The sequence below is a fragment of the Cricetulus griseus genome, chromosome X, assembly GCF_003668045.3.
Source record: "Cricetulus griseus strain 17A/GY chromosome X, alternate assembly CriGri-PICRH-1.0, whole genome shotgun sequence".
Taxonomy (NCBI): Eukaryota; Metazoa; Chordata; class Mammalia; order Rodentia; family Cricetidae; genus Cricetulus; species Cricetulus griseus.
In genome coordinates this window covers 35,500,112-35,524,854 of record NC_048604.1, presented here as the reverse complement: position 1 = coordinate 35,524,854, position 24,743 = coordinate 35,500,112, and the positions used below count along the sequence as shown (strand labels likewise).

Here is a 24,743-nt window from a genome sequence, read left to right as displayed (position 1 = left end):
AAAAAGGGTGTGCATGATCAGTATAGGTCCATTCAGACCAGTGGTTCTCAACCTTCATAATATAGTGACACTTTAACACAGTTCCTCACGTTGTGGTGACCTCCAACCATAAAATTATTTTCATTGCTACTTCATAACTACCAGTTTCATGACTACTGTTTTTTTTGGGGGGGCGCGTGTTCTGTATAGATTTGGAGCCTGTCCTGGCACTCTCTCTGGAGACCAGGCTGGCCTTTCATTGCTACTGTTATGAATCGTAACATACATAGCTGTGTTTTCGGATGGTCTTAGTCAACCACTGTGAAAAGGTCATTCGACAGCCCCCACCGCCCCCCCCCAGCAGTTGCAATGTACAGGTTGAGAACCGCTGATTTAAACTTCCCTGCACAGAATACAAAGAGAAGCAAGGGAGTCAAGCTACACACCGTGAATGCTAAAGAGATGCCGCGGGTCTCTGAAACGCAGTGGGGCTACAGTAAGATATGCCTCCAAACACTTTCCTTCACATGGGTTTGGTGCAGTGCTTGTAAAAAAAAAAAAAAAAAAGCAAGCTCACGGTTTGCTTTTTGGAATTTTCTGGAATTAAAAGAAATCTAATTCAAATTGGATGAAATCTGCAGATTTGGAATTCGCTTAATGTAGAAAAGCACACCAAACTTCCTTCCGTGTATCCATCACCCTTTGTGTTTACGTTTTCTGTGTCTATAAAGGAAATTGGTGGGCCTAATAAAGATTAAGAAATATTTCCGGAGGTGTGTTTGTAAGGCAAGCATACTTTTTATAAACTTATGAATTTGGTTCCCCAAACCAATTGTACTACCAGTGACAATGGCTTTAAGGTTGCGAAGAGAGTCTTGGGTAAACATAAATTACAAGTTTTCATTCCGTGGCTTAAATTGCTGGGTGGGTTATAGAAAATTAAGTTCCAGCATCCTTTGCAGACATTTCGTAATTTGGGAGAAGATGAAACCCCTTAGCTGGTGAGAAAGTCCAATTAGAGAGATAAGAGAGTCAAGCTGGGGAAGGAGTAGGGGGGGGATGGGACGGGAGCCAGGAAGAAGGAAATCACACCCACCCTGGAGTCAAGGCAAGGTTTGTAGTTTCCACTAAGAAACCTGAAAGCTCAAAACAGGAAGAAAGAGGTGAGGTGCAATCCAAAAAGCAATCAGCTCACTGACATTTTATTTATTTTTACCTGGGGAAAAGGGTTGTGAGGAACAGGGTTTAGACTCCCAGGCTGACCCAGCAGCTGCAGCTGCAATAAAGGAAGTGGGTGTCTGGAGAAGCGGGAGAGGGGGCCAGGATGGAGATGGGGTATTAGCCTGTTTCTTGTTCTCAGTAGAATCTCAGACATTCGGAAGAGAGGAACCAGAAACTGTGTGAAGTTCCAAAGGAAGTTACTCTCCAAGGACACAAAAATCTATCCCAGTGATTACCTAGAAACATGGGGGAGACCTCCCTGCCCCCAGGACCTTTCAACTGCCCTACTACTTTGACCACTCTCAGCACAATGGGAATAGAGTAAGACAGAAGACAGAGACAGAAACCCTGGAAAATATACAGTATTAAGAGAAAACTGTTTTGAGATTTTTCAAATGGTCTTATAGCATTGAACTTCATTCCTCCTCCAGGAAGGATGGACAGCAAAGAGGAATGAATAGAGGGTGAGACACATGTCAAGAGAGTATTTGAAGCTGTCCTCTAGTATGCTCAGGCATCTGGGAACTCGAGCTCTGAGCTGAAGCTCTTGTCACTGAAGGAGCCAATAGTATCCTGTTAAGGAGTTCTAGGACAAGAGGATACACTGAGTGGTCTCAAGAAAGCCTTTTCCATCTCTGTGCCAGCCTCAGCTTCACAGAATAGGCAGTGAGTGCTATTTAGTATGAAAGGAATAGGAGTGTGTACAGTACAGCTAACAGTTACTACGAAGCTTTATGGTGCACCACCTGCTAATCATTTAACTCCCCAGAAACGTGAGGTGATTAAGTATCATTATTGCTTCCTTTCATAAATAGGAAACCTGGATGGTAGTTTGGCCCATGAAGGTTACAAAAAAGAAAGAAAGAAAAGAAAGCACTATTTGGAGGTCTAAAATCAGCTCTGATCAAGTCTAGAACTTTTAACACTCGAATTCTAGAAGGTAAGGTCATCTAAGTAGTTGTTAAATTGTGTACTTCATGGTGTTTACATTTTATTTGTGGGATGTACACAGATTGAGTAAGAATATCTTTGAGATAATGGTAAAAAAAATGTCCCTTGACTGTTAGAAGGGTTATATTCTAATGAGCTTATTGTATATTGAGAATATCCTCAAGTCCAAAATGTACTTGATATACCCAGCCTACAAAACAGCCCTGCACAGCAAGCAGCACAGCACACCATTAAATATTGTGGTTGACTTAGAGCCTTGGATGACTCTGAATATATATATATATATATATATATATATATATATATATATATATATATGAAACCATCATAAGTAAAGGACCCTCTACACTGTTTCCTGTTAAGTAGGAATAAAGAAGGAGAAATTAGAGTCATTATCTTAATTCCACATTTAGAACTCAAGCAGTATCTCCCCAATGGGTATTGTGGACTCAGGCATGTCAGGTGTGAGGAGAGGCCTTCCCTTGGAAGGCCATGGGTTCCACTACTTCGTTAAAAAGAATAAAAGAAGAAAACTTTTACGTTGCACAAGATCTAATTGCAGAATCATGTTAGAATTATAAAATCAGTGACGAAAAAGAGGAGTGAATGTAAAATGCCTTAAGCTGTTTTGGGGGGTATTTCTACTAAATGACAAAGAAATGGACATGATTGCCTTTTACTCCTTCTCTGAATGCACCCACTCAGACGAAGCTGGCTAAGAAGAGACCTCAGAGGCTACTGCAACCTACTCTAGTAACATGGAAATGATTCACAAACCCATGGGACCGAGGAATGCCTTCTTGAAAATGTACACCTTACATACACGGATCGTTTTCAGTGCCTTAATCTATTCTTAGTCTGCTAAGTGGTACCTCCTGTTGTTCAAGAGTGTCATCCACCATCTTTGTCCAACAGCAACCTCCTAAAATCCAGAGTCCCTTCATGAAGGACTAGAAAGGACTCTGGAGCTAAGGAGGGGTTGCCTGGGCTTACTGTGTCAGCATGAACTCCTGATTTCAGATCCCCAGCCTGTGTTTCTGTAGCAGCATGATTATGAGTAAGTCACTTGCCTGTTAGAGGAGCAGGGGGAGAGGGAGGGAAGCAGGAGAGAGAGAGAGACAGAGACAGAGAGACAGAGACAGAGACACAGAGAGATCAAACCACAGGCCACACCTTGATTTGCAATATCAAAAAGTGTGAAAAGCCCATCCTTACAAACTGAAAGTATATAAAGAAAACAGAATTATTCTTTTTAATTGGCCTTTCATTTTTGACATGAAGGGATTGGGTTTCTCAGCATTGTAGGCACAGAATTGCAGCGAGCTTACTTTCCTTCATAGGTTTTACACGGATGAGTTGCTACCGAGAAAAGACAATGATCAGAAGTAATCACTGAAGGAGAATGTGACCAGTCAGGAAATCATCCAGAAAATTAAAATACAACTCCTGTTTCTGGTGATGGCTTGGCAAGTAACTTTGAAGAGGAAGTGAGAGAAGTGTGAGGGAAAAACATAAGGGAACAGAGAAGCCTGGCTCCAGAGCTAAGGCTTCAGGGAGGAAGTCGGGGTAAAGGACAAACAGTTGAAGACCTGTAGCTTATAGTCCTGGGTTTTAACACATCCAGCAGATGTGTGACCCTGGAGGAGTCATGGAAGGGGTATACAGGCTTTTCATTTCCTCTGTAGAAAAGACAACCTACGAATTTGGCTAACATGAAGATAGCTTGTGACTTTTAGTCATTAATATGTGTTTCAGTACAGAATTCAAGGTTTTTCTGCTGTGAACTAACTGTATCCCCATTACAAATCTTTCCTATTTCCTACTCTTTTTGTCATCTCAAAAACTATTGAAAGGGCTCAGGAGGTGACTCTGTGCGTGAAATGCTTGCTGTGTAAGAATGAAGTCCCGAGTTCAGATCCCCAGAAGCCATGTAAAGCTGGACAGAATAGTGTGGGTCTACAGTGTGTCTACAGACCCAGGGCTCACATGACAAGATGGGAAGCAGATACAGAACTATCGGCAGAAGCTCATGGATTGGCCAGACAGCCTGACATAGGCAATTACAAACAATAAGGAATCTTGTGTCAAACAAGTTAGAAGGAGAAAATCAACACCCGGCATTGTCTTCTCCTCTGTATGTGTATATGTCTCACCAATGCCCACTTTCAAACATGTGACACACTCCTAACACTCATGAGCGCATGCACGTGTGTTCATGTACACACACACACACACACACACACACACACACACACACACACACACACGACATTGGAAGTCAGGGAGGAGGGGACAGAAGCAAAGAAGAGGAAAAGAATTTAGAGCAGCATGAGTTGGATGAAACAGGACTTCCAGTCTTCACGGCAGTTTGCTGACTGGATGGCAGTGCATACAGAGAACAATGGGGATGTGAACTGGTACAGTATGTGGCAACATCTGCCTTGAATGTGGTTCAGTCACTTACCAGCTATGTGACCTTGAACTACTTACTTCCTTTCTCTACAACTCATTTTCCTAGCTGGAAAGGCAGACATAATAGCCTCTATCTCTTCATTGTGAGGATTAAATGGGTTTGAGCAAATAAATGTTTGACATCATAATAATAATTTGATACAAAAAGAAGACTGTCCTCTGGGCCATATTTTACAGAAATCACCTTTCTCATCCAGAGAAAATTGCTAGAATCAGACTCCTCTATACTCTCCACATGTTTTCAAAAGTATTTTCAAAATACTGAAAAGATTTTTCTTGGATCAATTTTAGTGCTCCCTCCAGCAGTGTCTCACCCTCTCTCCTTGTCTCTCTGTCTCCCTATCCCCCTTGTCCATCATCACCAAAGAAGCTACCATTGCAGCAACTAGATAAAACAAATGTGTCAGGACATAGGCCTTACTCCACTAGGAGCTATGTAGGTTTGTTCAAAGGGGATAACGATGCTACTTTCGTTTCTCAGTTACAAGAACTTCCTTCAAATGTTAAGTGCACATTCTAGTACCTCTTCAGTGTGCTCCCAGCTACTTCAACTCAGGCGGTTAAGACTCCAGTAGTGCTGCCTTTAAGTCCCCTCTCACAAATCTGACACCTGCTTGTCAGGTTTCACAGAAAGTCTTTCCCGCTTTTCAATGTGTATGATGGTGGGAAAATTGGAGGGAGCATAGAAAAAAAAGGCCTATTTATAATGTTAATGAAAATTTAGACTTGGAAAAGGGAGATGTGAGTGGGAGGAATGGACAAGTGGTTTCCAAGGCCCAGGTGTACAATAGACCTAGAAATAATGAGAATAAGGATAAGGGTTGTTTAGGGAAAGTGTGGGGATAAAAAATTCAGATAGGTATATAATGAAGGAATACAATGAAGAAATGGAAGAGAAAAATCTAAGAGCTTCAAAGAGCACACATACAAATACAGGGTTCTTAAAAGCTAGAGAGGAGAGGGGGTAAGGGGATGGGAGGTGAGGTGAGAGTAGAAAAAAGAAGAAGAGAGAGAAAGCAGAGGGAGAGGAGAAGACAGGAGGGGAGGGCAGAGGAGGAGGAGGGGAGGGGAGAAAAGGGGAGGAGAGAAGAGAGGAGAGGAGGAGAGTGGAGAGTAGGGGAGAGGAGAGGAGGGGAAGGGAGAAAAGGGGAGGAGAGAAGAGAGGAGAGTAGGGGAGAGGAGAGGAGGGGAGGAGAAAGGAGAGGAGGGGAGGGGAGGAGAGAGGAGAGGAAGGGAGGGGAGGGGAGAGGATGCCGGATAAGGAAGTGCTGGGATCTAAGGCCCTAGGACTATAGGTCCAGTGACCTGTGCTCAAAGAGATGTAGGAGAGAAGGCTATAGGACTCTCATCTGATCAGACTTTCAGGCAAACTCAGAAAATGTTTAAACCTTGGGACCAAAGGGCCTACCTATGTAGCAGTCAGGCCCCAAAACTCTTGACTTCTTCTGATACATTCTTCTGGAAATCTGCAGTTTTCTTATCTGTATAGCCTTTGGACCTTGGATGCATTCCCACAGTAATAATGTATTTCTAACAGCTAGCTGGATGGCCCAGTAAAGGCAAGAGGCTGGAAGGACACAGGAAGGACCCTGATTTTACATCAAGCTGACTTTGATGTCTAATTGATTCCTTTCTCTTTAGAAATGTTTCTCTGACAAGCTCTTAGAGAATAGTATTTTTACCACTTTTTAATTTTTTAAATTTCATTTTACATTCCATCCACAGTTCTCCCTCCCACCCCTCCTCCAGCCCCGCTTGCCTTCTCCCACCCCCAAGGCTCCTCCAAGCCCACCCCATTCACTTCTCCCAACTGGTAAGGGCTCCCATGAGGAGTCAACATAGTCTAGTACAATAAGTTGGGGCAGGGCCTGGCCTCTCCCCCCTGCATCAAGACTGAGCACAGCGTCCTACTGTAGGGAGTGGGCTCCAACAAGCTAGCTCATGTACTGGGATACTATCATGATTCTGCTGCCACTGAGCATGGTATCCCACCCTAAGGAATTGGCTCCAACAAGCTAGCTCATGTACCACGTTTGTATTGTGCTCTTACTGCCAGGAACCTCTCAGCTAGTACAAGCTTCACAACTGTCTTCCACATACAAAGGGCCTAGTTCAGTCCCCTGGACTCTCCACAGTTGTAGGTCTAGAGTCCATGAGTTTCCATGAGCTTGTTCAGCTGTCTCTGTAGACTGCTCCATCATCTTTATCTCCCTTGCTCACATATTCCCCTCCCTCTCTTCGACTGGACTCCCAGAGCTTGGTCTGGTTCTTGGTTGTGTATCTCTTCGTCATGTTCCATCAATTACTGGATGAGGGCTCTATGATGATAGTTGGGATATTCATCAATATGATTACAGGGGTAGGCCAGTTGAAGTATCCTTCCACTATTGCTAGGAGTCTTAACTCAGGTCCTCCTTTGTGGGAGAATAGCATTCTTATGTGAAACCAGTACATCAAATTATCTATCCAGTTAAAGTGAAATAAAATGGAATGATCATTTCACCAAAAATTTCAAAAAAAGCAGTAAGTGAAGGGGTGTATGTGCTCCCCTTAATTTTGCTGTAACCCTTCATTCTTGCAACTACATGACTATACCAGACTACATGACTATAAAAGACAGCATCAGATTTAGCAAAGAATTATGCATGTAAATATTGTATGTTTACAAATGAGTATTTTAGGAGATTTCACAGAGAGCTAAGTGAGCCCCAGTATTGCATCATTGGAGCAAGATTAGAAACTCTAGAATTCAGGTTTTGGACCATTGTCATGATTTCATATGATGATTTTTCTCACTTTCACTTTTGCGTCCTTCTAACTTGTTCTCCACACAGTAAAAAGTATGATTCTTGGAATATGGCAAGCAGACCATGGCACATCCCAGTTTTAGTCTCAGTAATGGTTTCCCATGTCTTTCAGATTCCTGACCACGGCCCATTTGCATAAGTTGACTGACCCCTGCCCTCCCATCCTCACATTGTCTCACCTACTGTCCTCGCTCACAATGACCCTGACACACTGACTTCTCAGTTCCTTAAATGGGCCGACCAAAACCTTTCTCTAACTGCTAGAGGCTTTCTACATGTGCAAAGTAGAATTTTGCCCCTGCTTTCCTCTGCTTCTCGTATCACCCTGGTGACCATGTTACATGGCAGGTGAAAAAGATTTGTATACATATACTTAAGGTTATGAATAAACTGACTTGAAAAATGGAAGACTGTCCTGGATTCTCCATATAGGTTCAAAGCCTCCAGATCAGCAGTTCTTAACCTGTGGGTTGCAACCCTCTTGAGATAGTTGAACAACCATTTTGAAGGGGTCACCTAAGACCATTGGAAGATACAGATATTTACACTATGACTCATCACAGTAGCAAAATTACAGTGATCAAGTTGCAACAGAAATAACTTTTATGGTTAGCGGTCACCACAAGATAAGGAACTGTATTAAAGGAGCACAGAGTTTGGAAGGTTGAGAAGCACTGCAGTAGATGAAGAGACTTGTAGAAGAAAAATAAGCCAGAGATATTTGAAGCATGAGATGCTCTGCAGACAACCTTGGTGTCTTGGTGATGGAAGCAGACATGTAGAAAATGCAAAAAAAGACATGGACTTGGACATGGATATTTCTTCAGAGTATCCATTGTAGCCATGACTTCCTTGACGCTGATCTTAGAGGCCTTAAACAAATTAACTACCTCAGTCATCTTGCACCTGTGTTGTTGATTCATGGAAACTGTAGATTTTCAGTGCTGTTGGAATGTATAAAGTTGGAGGTAATTTATTACAGTAGTCATAGAAAATGAGAACACCATCCTTCCCTTTTCATAAACATCTCCTTCTTCCACATAGCAGATCAAATGTCACTATGTCCTGAAGAGCTTACTATTAGCATCCCACTCAAAATCAGTGCCCTCTTCCACATCCATATTGTTCTTCTTAGCCACCTCTGTGTCCTTGATGGTTCATCACCATTCGGTTTTTGTTTAACTTTTTAACCACTGTTTGACCCAAGTGCAAAAATCATGGGAGCATGATTCTGTTCTCCATCTTAGCATCATTGCCAGAATTGTGGCTCAGGTACTTTATATAGGTATTTTGAATGAATGCTGACTGTTGTAAAAGTCATATAATATGACTGACTGTTGCAGAAGTCTCGTGAGAGCATAGGTTGTATATCATGACTCTGTCTCTGAGACACAGAAGAGTAAATATCATACACTAGGCACTCAACAAATATTTGTTCATGAAATTGTTTTTATTGAGCACACATTTTATACCATGAACAATTTCCTCTCCCTAATTTCAATGGATGCCACACAGTAATTCAAGGTTTGACACCATTATTTTCTCCATTTTACAGCTCACATTTTTAGTGATCAATCAAATTGTTCAAACCCCCTCTGCTGCTAAGTGGTAGAATTGGAAGTCGAGATTTTAGAAGAACCTGTGCTTTCTATTGTTTCCAAGTAGATCCCTAGTAGTAACGCAGTCCAGTACAACCTAGCTGGATAAGAAAAAGTCTATGCATTGAATGATGCTCATGTTTGAATTACATAATAATGTGAATACAGTTTCAGGGAATTTATAGAGCCTACCCATAATCCTCAATTCAACTTGAAATCTACTACTTGTAGCAAAAGGTGTGTCTAAGATTATCTGAGTGGATCCAATGATCTTCAGATGACCTTCTATATTTCTTTTAGTTATTAGATGGGCATCGTTAAAGATAGAGAAAAAATTCCCCAAGATTGAAAGATATTAAGGGCCAATGCTAAGAAGACAGCTGTGGACAATTCCGGCGTTTTAGGAATACAGCTCTGTACAGTTGGCCTGATGATTGAAAAGTGTGCTAGTTTCCTGTTCATAAAAGCTGCTGTGTCTGCTTCAGTTCTTCAGTGGTATTTCATCTCTCAAGTATTTGTACAGTCACCAGAGACTGGACAATACCATGATGCAAAGGCCAATGAACAATAAACTCTGGAGTAGGGTCAGCTCAAGCCCCCAGCTCCGGCATCTCTAGGTCCATGATCACTTGAAATTATCTTCTCACTGAAAGTCTTCCCCCAGGGCCTGGCCCTGGAGTGTCTGCCATTCACTCTCTGAACATCATTTCATCAAAACCAACTATTTATGTGCCCTCTCAGCTTTGTGTAACACTTGAAATTCCTTCTAGATAAACAACAGGATGGTGGCCAAAAAGGAGCCAAGAAAAGAAATTAGAGATAAGACCCTAAAGCTTGATTTATGAAGTTGGCTTTTTGAAAATGCTCATACCTTCCATGACCAGGGAACAGCTGGGTGATTTCTCTCTTTTACCTTCCCTGCCACTACCTCATGGCCTGCTGGAACTCTTCTGGCACTTCAGCCTTGGAATACTCCTTTTCCTTATCTCTAGTCCTCTTTCCTCAAAATGAGTCATTGTGACAGCTACCAACTCCCAGACTGAGCTTCCTGAGTGCAACTGAAAGTACTCAGGGCCAAACAGCAAAGAAAGCGTAAGTGCCTACCTAAAGTCACAGGCACACATTACAACACAGCCATGAACCACATCCAAAACCCAGGTTGCTTCTTTGTGTGCATATATGTCTGTCTTATGCCTCTTTTAACATGTGTGTACACGTGTATGCAAGTGCATGCCTGTGTGTGAAAGCCAGAGACTGATTTGTTTCTTTCAGTTTTTCTCCACTTTGATTTTTTGAGACGGTCTCCCACTAGGCTGAACCCTAGACCTGAAGCTCAGTGATTGATTGAGCTGACTGACCAGCAGCCCCTGGAAACTGCCAGCCTCTGCTCCTTCCACCAGTGTGCCAACGCATCTGGGCTTTTTAAATTGGGTGCTAGGGAGTTAAGCTCTGATCTCCATGCTCATGTGACATCTGAACCATTTCCTCGGCCCCTCCATTGCTACTCTAAGTCCAGGTGCCTTCCATTTAAATTATTTCTACACTTTCAATGGCCTCCTTGCTCTAAAAGGGATGTTGTCTTTTAATTTGAAAGGGCCATAGAATAATTCTTAAGAGCTCAGACACTAGACCCTCACTGCCTGGCTCTGCAGCGATTTTCATTGTTGATTGTTTTGATTTTTAGTTTTGTGGTTTTGCTCACTCTCTTTCTCTCTCTCTCTCTCTCTCTCTCTCTCTCTCTCTCTCTCTCTCTCTCTCTCTCTCTCTCTCACGCAGGCACGCACGCACGCACACACACACACAAAGAGCCAGAAAGAGCATAAGGAAGTTGGTTAGGTAGGGAGGTGTGGAGGATGTTGGAAGAGCTGAAGAGGAAACATGAGCAACATATATTGTATTTTAAATATAAATAAAGGAAACTAACTGAAAATGAATGGACATATAATAAATAAGATAAAGGTTGGAAAGGATAACTAACACTAAAGACTTTTCAAAAAATCAATATACTACTTTAGAAGCTTCCTAAAATAAAGACACACACACACACACACACACACACACACACACACACACACACACACACACGTTGTTACACAAGTATGTTACAGCTCAACATTTTCAAGATTTTGACATAATGATGCAGTGCTTACTACATTTAGTATGTCACTCTCCCAGGGAGGTTCAGGATAACAATGACACAAATTACACATGTTCCATATTCGTCAAACAGGTTAAAATTGATGTAGCATAGTGTTTGTTCACACTGTGTGAGGTAATTGAAGATTACAAATAGTCATTTTTCTGGCTTTTCTCCAAATGAGTTTTGCCAGATTTTTAATGAAAAATGCTGTGTTCAGAGCTTTCAGAATGAAACAAGTTGTTGCTGTTTACTTTTCTCGCTCTTCTCTACACATATGCATTTATACTTACACATAGGCACAAAGGGGACATTATGTACATTTTTTTGACTTGATTCTCTTTCCCAATGAATAACATATACTAGAGATATTTCTTTAATCAATTGATATGGATCCAACTTTTCTTTCCAATATTGCTTGTAATATGCCAATGTAAGTGTCTACCAGTGTGAATTTAATGGGTCCCTGGATGGTAGACATTTTCATAATTAATGAGTATTTGCTTCTGCCTTTTGTCCTTTTTTGTTATTTCTTCTTTTTTTTGAAAAAAAAATTCTCTTTGGCTACAAACTTGCAGTGAGCCAGTTCCTTCTTCATATCTCTTGATAATGTTTGTGAGTTTATCTTTAAAGATTGGCTATGTTATGATTTAAACATTGTGTGTATTTTTTTGAATTGTACCCATAAATGCTTAGGTGCTTGTTCATTGGAAACCTAGGGAATGGTCACTATATTTTTTCAGAAGAGAGCCAAAGACTTTAAACTAGAGAGTCACCTCAGTTTGTTTCACTATCTGGTGTCAGTTTTCTTTGGGCTTATTAGCTTCAGATGGGTGTTTTTTGTGGGTTCCTTATTCTCCCTACATGCCTTAGGGTTTCTATTGATGTGAAGAGACACTATGACCATGTCAATTCTTATAAAAGGAAAGCATTTAACTGTGGTAGTGACTTGCAGTTTTAGAGGTTTAGTCCATTATCATCATGGTAGAGAGCATGCAGGGAAGCATGGCGCTGAAGAAGTAGCTGAGAATTCTACAGCTTGTAGGCATCCTGAAGTGGTCTGTCTCACTGGGCAGCTCTTAAGCATATAGGAGACCGCAAAGCCCACACCCACAGTGACACACTTCCTCCAAAAAGGTATCACCTCCTAATAGTGCCACTCCTTTTGGAGTCCATTTTCTTCCCTTTGTGGGGGCATTTTCTTTCAAACCACCACACTCCCTTTTTCTGCTTCTTTGATAAGAAGGTTTATAGCTACATTTCACATTCCACATAAGTCTCCCATTTACACTGCACAATGCAATGCTTTTGAATTGTGTTGTATTCAAAGTTATTCAATCTTCATGACAATAAACTTTGGGGAATTTTTATAATCTCAAAAAGAAGACTGATACCTTTTAGTCCCTGCTTCCTAATCCCCCTAGTGCCCCAGTCCTCTCCTTTGGAAATTCCATATATAGTAGAGCCATTTGTAAACAAGTTCTTCCTGGCATTCTACCCTTATCTGTTTGAAGTGACATCTTCAATCTGTCTTTGCTTTCTCACTGTTCTGTATTTTTCCAGATGTTATACATAATGACAAGTGCTAGCTGAGAGCAGTCTGCTTCTGATCTATACACCACTTCCCATGTCAAACATACTGCTTTTCTCAGACTACATTGACAAGTTATAGTCTATTGGCCAGATTTGCTCAGCAATCTATTTTAGTATGATCTATGAGTTCAGGAAACATTACACAGCTGTAAAGCTTTTTTAATCACATGTCTATACTACATTCTGACTATTGTAACACTCTACCTACTGCCTCTTAATTTCCTCTCCACTTTATTATGCCTCCTCCTCCTTACAAATCCCTTTCCCACATTCATGTCTCCTTGATAGGATAAGTATTTTTCAGGGATATAATATACAGTACAAAATATAGTGACAGTATTTCTTGGACAATTATTACATAATGGTGATAGATATGCAGGAATTTGTTTCATAATTTTAGTATGCTTGATATTTTCCAAAAATTAAAACATAGATGAGCTTTCAAACAAATCACAACAAGGTGGTGAGATGGCTCAGTAGGCAGAAGTGCTTGCGGTGTAAGTACAACAAGCTTTATTTTGACCCCAAGAATCCAGGTGAAGGAGAGAACTGATCCGCAAAGTTGTCTTCTGAACTCCACATTCATGTAGTAATGTGTACACTCATACTCACTCATTCTCTCTCTTTCTGTCTTACACACACACACACACACACACACACACACACACACACACCTCATACACATACTATCATATCATACATACATACATACATACATACAGTAGTAACAACTTTTAAATTATAAGAAGAAAGTCTCTGATGATCACAAATTCAAAACAAATTTTGGAGTTTATATTCAATACTATATTCAAATATAGCCACACCCATTTTATTAAAAATTTGTCTATAGTGCTTTCACCCTACAACAATAGAGGTGATTAATTGTGGCAAGACTTTATGGTCTACAACACTTTCACAGAAAAATGTGGATCTTTGGTATAGCATAGTGGTTCTCAAACTTCCTAGTCCTGCGACCCTTTAATACAGTTCCTCATGTTGTGCTGACCCCCAGGCACAAAATTATTTTTGTTGCTACTTCATAACTATAATTTTGCTACTATTACAAATAATAATGTAAATATCTGATATGCATGCTATCTGATATGCGACCCCTGTGAAAGGATAATTTGGCCCTCAAAGGTATTATGACCCACAGGTTGAGAACCACTGCTGTAGCACATTCCAATAAATCTATTGGTTGTTAGTATTCTCTCAGACCACTCTATCTGGTAAATGTTAGGCTAATGACAAAATGGAACAAGCAGCCATGATTCCATTCAACTGTTCCATGTCAGTCTCCATCGCTAACCTCTCCTTATGCACCCCCCTTAAAGGCTGCAATAATTTGCTACTTTGTCCTTGTTCCCTCCCTCTTTATACTTTTCAAACTCTTTCTGTGCAATAACAGTACTGTAGTCTTAAAATTAGCATGCAAGTTGATGAACTCAAAGTCTTTATGTCCAGACTAGATTGCTTTGGGACTCATATATTTTCTGCCTCTTTGACAGTAGCTTAGAGTTTCCAAAGGGACCTAGAAGAAAACAAATCTAAATGAAATTCAGGAACTCTACTAGTCCCTCTCCAGGTTCCTTCCTGGGTAGTCTTAGTGCATTGCACCACTTCCTGCTCCCAAGTCATCTAATCCAGAAGCACTGGATTCTCTCTCTACCTTTTTCTAAGACAATTGACTGCTTACCATGTTTCATGAATGCTGCTTCCTAATTAGCTTCGAAATACATTCCGTATTCCTCCATTCCCACTGCTAATACTTTTCTAGGTTTAGTACTCATTTTTACTCATTAAAATAGAAAAAAAACACAGCTATTTTAACAAGCTACTTCAAATCTGATATCTTTCAGCTTATCCTCCATGCTTCTTCCAGAGTGGATTTTTCTATAATATAAAGTTAGCCATGGCATTGTCTTCCCTGAAGCCTTCTATTATCACTTTGCAGATCGTCAAATTGAAATCATTGTATGGCATGAAAAACTCTGACATGGTTTTTAACTACATGCCTTGTTTCAGCATTGCATATTTCCCGTTTCAATTCTCTTCCTGTCATCCTAAGTATGCTGTACTCACCATCTCCATACACTACACTACAATGCACACACACACACACACACACACACACACACACACATACACACACACACACACACACACACACACACACACACACAGACACACACACACACACACACACACACCTTACAACTTTCATGCCCCTGGTTGCGATTTCTTCTTTACAACTCTCCATGTACACAATTCCTATAGTACATGTACATCTTGTCAGAATTTTTCTAGGTGATATAAGATATAACATGCGATGGTCCCATTTTGTCATATGAAAAATTTATCCCAGTACTAAGAAATATTTATATAATGTTACCAGGTTGCAGGCATCCTAATGTTTTCTTCTAGTGAGACATTTAATCTTCACAATAGCTCTGTAAGATAGATACTGTTATCATCTGTGCTTAATAGATGAGGATACCAAGTCACAGTCATCACTCTTCATCAATTGTAGAGTAAATTCATGTGAAGATATCTGACTTCAAAGTTAAGCTCCTAATCACTGCTCCCTTGCTGTTGCACTGCTTTCATTGTATAAGTAGTTTGTGTAAGGCAATGTGATACAGCAGGTTATAGTATGGACTCTGCAGAGAGAACTTCTACAAATTGAAGCTTTGATGCTCTGCAGATGTCTAACTCTTAGCTTTCTATTTCTAAAATTGAGATTGCTGAATATGGATTAAATGAGGTAAACAATACATGTTAAGGATATAGTGCACTACCTGGTGCCCATTACATTTTTCATAAATCATACCTTTGTTGGTTGTTATAATGAATAAAATGACTCTAATGTGGGGGGTTTCAGACATCAAAGAGAAAGGAATAGAGCAAGGTGGTTAAGAAAAGGACTTCTAATCTCAGCTCATCTCCTTAATAAATAAATTAATTGCTGTGGTTCTCATATAACACACAGAACAGAGACAGCCACTAAGTGCTACATAGCCCATGCTTTATGATATCAAATATATTTCCTTGAGGTCTTTCCCTCTTCTGCCCATATATCTAGTTTATCATAATACAACTTTATTTTGGTAACACATGTGACAGCCTGCTGCTTCTTGTTTTCAATTATTAGTCTCCTTAAAAGGCAGGCTTGACTTCCTTGTTCTATACATCCACAATCAGCGAACTCCAGAGCTCAGTACCATGAATGATTGGATGCGTGCATATAGGCATTGGTAATGAATAAATGATTGTCTGGGGTGAAATACAAATAAACAAAAGGAATGAAACATTGCAGGGCTGGGGAAGTGGCTTCATAAACAAAGTGCTTGCTTTACAACTATGAGAGCCTGAGTCTAGTGTAACAAAAGCTGGACTCTGGGGCTTGTCTGTCACCTCAGCACTGGGAATGGGAGGAGAAAGAGGCAAATGGGCTAGCTGAATTGGAGCTCCATATTTACTAGCCCCATGTTGACCTTGTCTCAAAAAATAAGGCAAAGAGTGGCTAAAGAATACACCCAATGTCAACCTCTCCTCTGGCACACACATGCACACTCATGTGCACACAGACACATACAGAAACATGTATATCACATACATAAGAGAAAAAGGATTAAAATTGAGGAATTTCTATAGCTAGTATAGCATCTACCACTGGGACTAATTTTATTGACCAAAGAGTAAAATAGAAAACTGCTGTCCACTTCTGTGAAGACATTAAATATTTAATAAATGACACTTAAATGTCAACAGGCAAAGCACATATTTCATTTCATTTAGTTCACTGTTCTACTTCATTGCTCTTCATTTGAGTACCATACATCTTGACTTTCATATCAGTCATTAGCCTGAAACTAATTTTTTTTCTAAACATGGAATCCTGTGGATCTGGAAGCAATATAAGGAAGACTGAGATGTGTATTTGTGCAGATATGCCTACCTCTCAATTATAGAACACACAGGAACTTCTGATCCCCACTGTGTATCAGTATAATGTGGAGAGTTTATTAAATATGTGGGCACTCAGATTGCATGTCAGCTTGTCTCAATCATGCTCAGGATGGAGAAGAAAGCCAAAGAAATCTCTATTTTTTTAGATACTGTCCAAATGACACCAACACAGCATCTCAAAGATACATAAAATTATTTAATAGATGTTACCGAATTCTTCCACGCCTACAACACTCACCTGTCTTCTTGTCCTAGCCTTTACATGTTTACCTGAAAACACTATGGAAAAACATTCTGATGGTATCTTGGATAGTACAAGTCCCATGGATCCTGAAAAAGAACAAGGGTCCTGTCATACTGAACATCTGGAAACCAAATGTTTTTCTAGACAGCTTGGTGAAGCAAGAGTGGCAAGCAATTTGGCCCCTACAGGAAGCATCCCATAAGCCTGTGGTTTTTCATCCTGTCTTTGCACACTGGCTTGTAAGCTGATACAGTCTGAAGGAGCTCCTGTTGCTCTTGGTGCTTGGAAATAAACGTGTTCACTGAAGCACAGAATCAGAAAAAAAAAAGAACCTTTAAAATGAAGAAAATGAAGATATTTTAACTTTGAAATGGACATGATTTTTAAATGTTACTTCTAGTTTTAGAGAGCAAAGGGAAAAAAATACATCAGAAGATGTGGAAGTAATTCAATCTGTTCCAGAAGGCCACCACAGAACTTGACCATTGGGGAAAAAATACTGTTCTTGTCTCCACAGTTCAGCTTCTCACGGTTCCATGTAGCCAGCCTTACTCTAGAAGGAGTCAACAAATCAGCCGTTTGCACAGAAATAGGGATTTAGTTTAAAGCCCAATTGGTCCTGCGCTGTGCAACCATTGTTAACTTGGCCGAGCTAACAATGAATTGCAGCAGTCTTGTTTGTGGATTTGACAGGCACCACTCACTCACACGCCATCAATCATTCCTTCTCATGCTTAAGGACTTCAGATAGCAGGAAGTATGAAGCCATTTCATTGTGTACTGATTATCAACTCATCTATCTGATGAAACAGAATACCCACATGTAGATGAATTTACATGAAGCAGTTTTATTACTTTCAGATAGGCAGCAAGACACAACAGAAGTCAAGAATTTGCTCTAAGTCTTAGCCCAGAAAACTTCCTGGAGTAGATGAGGCCTTGACTGTTCCACTTATACCAGATGAGAAGTTCCCCAAAAGCAAAGTGCATTGGAATTTATGTCTCCATGGTCATATTACTGACTGTGAGAATGTGGTGAAAACCTTGTTCTATGAAAAGCTAGAACTGAGCCTAGAATGTTCTATGCATCTCCCTCCTAACCTCAGGATGTTGCATTTCCAGAACATTCCCTAAGTATAATGGCGAAAAACAAGCAAGACAATGGAGGAGTCTGGATGATGTGAATGCCACCTATGGAATAACTGTCCAGGAAGGCAGTGTAGGAGCACTGAAATCGTAATCCAACAGCAACAAATGGCTTCTAGAAAGGCACATCAAGAAACAGAAGCAAAAAGTCAATGGGCGAATCAACTACCAAGAGTGCCAATCAATCTTCTCCCCAGTAACCCTCATCTTCCATCCCATAAGTACTCAGTTTACATTTTCAATAGTAAGATGTGTCCCTTCTGCCAAAGGATGTATTCTTTAACTCACATTTCGTCAAGCACCCCACCCAATATGCTCTAGGACCAAATTATTTTCCCTCCAGGGAAAAATACAAACTAGATAAACCTAAGTACCAACTACTAGCATAGTAAGAAAATAAATATTATCTATACATCAAAAGAGCAGAAAAATGAACCCTCTGTACATTGATAATGACAACTCAATTTGAAGAACCTGGTTTACATTCTCTCAGTCGATCATAGAATTATATCAGGAGTTATTGTTCCTATTTGCAGATAATCAGAGATATAAACCACCCATAACAGTACCTAATGTTACAAACCATGCTATTATTGAAATTAATGCTGATGCCTTGACAAATGTGAGCAGTCAAATTCACCAACAAAATAATAAAGGCATTTTGGCTACCTGGGGACCAGAAGTGTTCCTGTGTTCGTGGGACCATATATCTCTTGTTTTCCTTTCAATTACTTCATTTAAATGTATTTGGCACTCAGGAGTTGCTAGTTTCTCAGAATCAAGAACCTAAGCTTGTATATTATTGTTTTTCATATAACACTAATGGTAAGTTTGCGATAAAAAGCATGAATTCCATGAAAACGCTTAATGTTGGTAATAGTATTTTGGGGTTCACAAAATTCTTTAAGATCATCTTTACAGCACTCACAACACAACAGTACATTCAGAAAAGATACTCTGTCCTCTTTTACTCGTGATCTCCATTTTATTTTTATTTTAATGCATTCATTTAATGCATTATTTATTGAAAGATCACCATTATTTCTCATCATTAATAACTAACTTATTGAATACCTACTATGTATGGAGTAGGAATTAAGACAGACACTAAATGTGTTGAGAGTACAGCTGCAACCCACACAACTTTGATCTGGAACCCTGACTGGGGCAACAAGGGGATGAGGAATTGACAGACACACAGAGAAAAGATGGATCAGATGGACTATGCAGTTTGATGGAACCACACCTATACCACCACCGCTGGGAACTTCAGCACAGTTAGCTAGTCCCAGGAGGAGGAGGTCTCTGGAGGAAAGCAGTCTCTGGCTGTAAACCTCTTGGGGGAGGAAGCTGAAGTTTCTAGTTTGGGTGCACACTGATCAATAATCCTTACACTTTCATACTTGAACCAGAGGAAGAAGGCTTTGCCATTTTGAGCAGGACAAACCCATATGGGGAAAGGCATTGCCAATTTGCCATGGGCTGAGGCCTTGATCTTTGTCATGGCTTTGCCTATGTCAACAATATACATTCAGCCAGACCTTCATGCACTTAGTACTCCATCCCTCCCTCCCTCCAGGGTGCAAAATAAATCCCATGCTTTCCTTCAGTGAAGGAAGAATCCCTGTGACTAAACAAGTGATGTGCTGTAAGAATTGCCTAGTAAATGATTATTTGGATTCAGGAGTAAACTTCTTCAGTGCTAAAAATATAGTCATACTCTAGCTAAATCATTATATTTTTTGATCATTCTGATAGAAAATTCTCTCTCACATTGCAGATACATCTCTCTCCTTTCCTTCCTCACCTACACTATAGGACCAGCCCAGGATTTTCACTCAACAACATTTCAAATATTTAAATTCAACTGCTATCAGCAGCCACCCTCAGCTTCCCGGGCCTCAGTCTCTGCTTGTTCCTTCTGTGTGAGGAGCTGACTGGTGTACCCAAAGGAATCTTCCCTGCCCCAGTTTCCAAAGTAATTGAAGTTTGTTGTCGGCTATGTATAAGTGGCTGAATTCAGCCTCTACCATTTCAATTCCCACTTGCTTTTGATTTGAATTAGGACACCGTCCATGTTTGCTTAGTTTCTGAAACATAGCATCATTGCAATCTGTGCCCAACAGACTTTCTCCTGGGACCTTTACTCTGACTTTCTGGCATTACAGCATATAAGCCTTGCTTAAGAAACTGAAGTATGACTGGGCTATGGTGGCACACAACATTAATCTCAGCACTCAGGAGGCAGAGGCATGGACATCTCTGAGTTTAAGGACGGCCTGGTTTACAGAGTTACAGGACAAAAACAACACGGAGAAACCCTGTCTTGAAAAACCAAAAAACAAACAAACAAGTCTGAAATATGACTATTCAAGGAAAGGGAGGAAAGTTCAGCTTGAGCATTTTAGCAGACTTAGAGATGGAAGGGGAGGAGGGAAATAGAGGTTCCATATAAAGGAGTGAAGGGGCTTATGGGTAATTAGTTCATAGTGCCTAAGGTGATGAAGAGATGAGATAGAGGGCAAGGATAGGAAAGGTTGAATTTGATGTTACTTAGAAGGTTGCCTTATCCGAAGTCCACAGATCTGAGCAGGGATTGAAGGAAACTGTAGATGAATGCACCTCTGGGGAGGGGGAAAAGTTAAATTCCCTGACATTAACTTTCATCTAGCTAAAAATAGCATGTCAAAAGCAATGGTTTACACCTAAAGTGAATGCTGAGTGGCTAATAACTATACTTACACCCACCTTTGTTTTTTTTTTTTTACATGTTTTTAACATAGCTGAGGTTTCCAACTGAAAACGCTTTCATATTGAATCAGGAGTTGAAGAATATCTGTGAGTAATGTAGCTAGATATTTATAGATTGAGTGAATAGAATACTGTAGGTGGAGTATAATCATGAATCATTTTACAAAGGGCTACAAAATTTCAGATAAATTTATTGTTATATTAGTTCATCATTTAGCAAATACCAGAATGTTCTTACATACATAAAGATAGCTACAAAGCCAGTGGTTTAATCACATAGAACTGCTGTCATATATGTGAACTATATCTGACCAAACTGTCACAGGATATATAATTATTATTACTGAGGCGAGCAGGAAACCGGCTCATCAAGGTGGAAATACAAACATTTTTAAGCGAATGAGACGTGGTGGAGCACGCCTCTAATACCAGAATTCGAGAGGCAGATTCAGGTGGATCTCTGTGGGTTTGAGGCCAGCCTGGTCTCCAGTGTGAGTTCCAGGACACCCAAATCTACACAGAGAAACCCTGTCTCAAAAAAACCAAAACCAAAAAAATTCCAAGTGGAACTAGAGATTATGAATATATAGTGGCCCTATAGCACTAATCTAGACATCTTTCCCAACAAGTAGAATATCTAAGTTTCATAGGTATGGGAATGTACTTTACTGGATTAATCATTAATTCTTTTATCTAAACAGTTCTTATGGAGCACTTATTTTACATCAGCTATTATTCAAGCAAGAATTGTCTGCCATTGCCATATGAGAAATGTTATATACATTAGTCTTTTCCCTTTTCCATTCCTGGAAATTATATAAGAGCAACATGAAAAATGAAAATGAAAGCCTCACAAACAAAGCATATTTGCAGTAAATAGTCAATGTCTCTATGCTAGTTACTTCTCTTGTTGGTGTGACAAAATACATGTCCTGACACAGCTTTAGAGAGGAAGAGTTCAGCTTAGAGTTCAAGGAGAGACATTCCATCAGATAGGGAAGACATGGAGACAGAAGCAGGAGACAGACTATCACGTTGTATCCACTGTAAGGAGGCCAAAAGTATATAGGAAAGGAGGTTGGGCTATAAAACTCAAGACACATACCCAAGTGATCCAGTAAACTCCACCTTCCCAATATTCTTAAATTGTGCCACCAGCTGGGGGCCAAGAGTTCAAACATAAGAACCTATGGGCAGCGTTTCACATTCAAACCATAACAGTTTCCATTAGGAGGCCAAAGAACTTTTTTTTTAGTTATATTAAATAACATTTATAGAAGGCCATTGATTTGGACTGAGCTTTTACACTGGTTCCCACTGGACCAAAGCAATGTGGGATTGCTAAAGTTTTATAACAGGAAAGCAAAAGTAAGTCATTTGTATGAGCTTCTGACTAATCAGAATAGCTAATGACTAAATTATCTTAAGCACATCGAGTTTAACCAGCATAAGAATTTGCCTCTGCTTTTCCCTTTACAAAGAAAGTAACTTTGGGAATAATCAGTCCACTCTTGATCCTGTGCTATTCCTGCTTTCTTCTGGGCTATTCCATCCCAGTACCCTCTGCACGTGCTGCACAATGGGATTCTTTAATAGTTTCTGGTTCTGAAGGACACCCAATCTGGGAATTGCTATTTGCTCAGTCTGCCAAATTTATCTTGTATAAAGTACTTGAAATCAGATTGCTAAGCAAGAAAGGGTCTTGTCACAAATTTTCACTGTTGCTGCCTTTAAATGGACATGGGTTATAATACTCCAAATTGTCCAAAGATGGATAATTAAAATGCAAAGGGCACAGAGCTGGATAAAAGGATATCATTTTAATACATGGAATGGTATAACAAAAACCCAAAAAACACAAAGAATTTTTATCCAAGAATAAATATTTTGTCCTAATATGTTTTCATAAAATTAGAAAAGTTGGGAGTAATCAGTTCTTTAATTCAAGAACACAAAGCAGAGATTAGTACATTGTCACAAAAATAGTGAAACAACAGAAAAAAGTAGATTTGAGCATTCACAACTCAAAAGAAATGTAGTGATTCTGGATGTATTTGAAGAGGAAATGAATGAGATTTGCTGATACTTTGAATACGAAGCATGTGGGTCCACTCTAACATCCTTTATGGGTCCATAGGAATGAGTTCACATGGCTATGTATTTCAATAAAAATTGAAAAAATAGCAGGTCTTTGTCTACTGGTTTAATTGGTTGTGATTATTGACTTTATATGATAACTGAGCTAAATAATTTATTTTTCCCATATTAGTCTTGGTGTGGTTACACAAGTTTTTCATAAAACTGGGCTCCAACTAATCACTTCAAGGTCTTAACACCAGAGGTTTAGGTTTCCCAAAGTAGAGAAAATTCAGCTCTAAGATTGCCAAATCCACTCTCACCTGAATTTCTGGACTGTCAAACTGTTAGTCTATTCTAGAAATACTAGATTTTCAGCCACAAACCATGAGAGCCAGTTCCTTATAAAAGTCTATTCTATACCTTTGTTTCCTTCATGTTTGTTAGCCAGCAAAGGGAAGTTGGGTGGGAGATATAGTTAGTGGTATTTAATCAGTTTTTATCTTTGTGTTTTATGTCGTTTCTTGTGAGCCTTATGTATGTGAATAGATAAAGGAATTGTTTCCCAAATTCCCTCTGTTAATGACTCTGCCTATTTATTTATTCAGCATGGTGACATAAAGGTGCAAAGCTGGAGTTCTTATCACTATAGGAATGGGTCTTATGGTACGTGGCACTAAAATCATATGGTACTGGAGGAGTAAAAGTTGATTTATGTGGATCAAGAGGCTAGACTGTGGATCAGTGAGATGGCTCAGGGGTAGTGGTACTTGTGTCACAAGCCTGGAGATGTGAGTTGTATCTCCCAAACTCACATGACAATGGAAGAACAGAACTAACTCCTCAAAGTTGTCCTCTAACCTGTGCACGCATGCTTTAGAATACATGTTCATCCACACACATCACACACAGCACACACACACACACACACACATACACACACACACACACACACACACACACACACACACACACACACACGCACCAATAATAATAAATTTAAATATTAAAGAGGCTAGTTTGTACAAACCTGTTTCAGTTTCCTGCTGTGTAAAATTTTAATGAAGGAATATTGTTAATGTACTGTCCCCAAAGAATTTCTCTTGTTACAAACATACTCAATAACACACTATATACAAATATGAATTATATTTATTTTGGATAGAAATTACATAAAATGAATGTTAAAAAATTTGTATATTGTTAAAAGCCCAAATCTAAGTTACTTTTATAAGCATAGAGAAAATCTCTATATGAACTTACAACATGCTTGTGTGTCTCAGCTATCAATAGGAATAGTATATTTTAATCCATTATGCTAATAGAAAGACAAATTGTCAATTCTCTCAGTAGAAAATAAGTTTCTGGTATTGTATGACCACAACAATATAAAGTAGCAAAAAACAACATTATATTCTATGCTGGCTAATCTTGATTTTCAACTTGGCACATGTGGGAAGAAGGAGCCTCAGTTGAAAAATTGCCTCCATCAGATTGGCCTGTAGATGGGGTAGGTTCTAGGTTGCTAATTGATGTAGGATGGCCCAGTCAACTGTGGGCCATATCATTTCTAGGAAGGTGGGCCTGGGCTGTACAAAATGTAGCTTATCAAGTCAGGGAAAGAAATTGAATAAACAGTGTACCCTCATGGTTTCTGCTTCAAGCTCCTACCTTTGATTTCTTTGACGACAGAATGTAAACTGAAGTAAGTTCTTTCCCCTCAAGTAGATTTCTGTCAGTGTTTTATCACAGAAACAGAAAGCAAACTAGGACAAGTAAAACTCAGGAGAAAGGTTCTC

The 24,743-nt window shown here is 39.7% G+C and overlaps 1 long non-coding RNA gene across 1 annotated transcript in view; it reads right to left on the bottom strand.

Annotated features, from left to right (window-relative positions):
* LOC113837827 overlaps nt 1–24,743 on the bottom strand; it is a 37,760-nt gene extending 13,017 nt beyond the window's left edge. The window contains exon 1 of the long non-coding RNA XR_003488540.2: nt 16,966–24,743. This is a non-coding gene — a long non-coding RNA (uncharacterized LOC113837827). The remainder of the gene's footprint in view (nt 1–16,965) is intronic.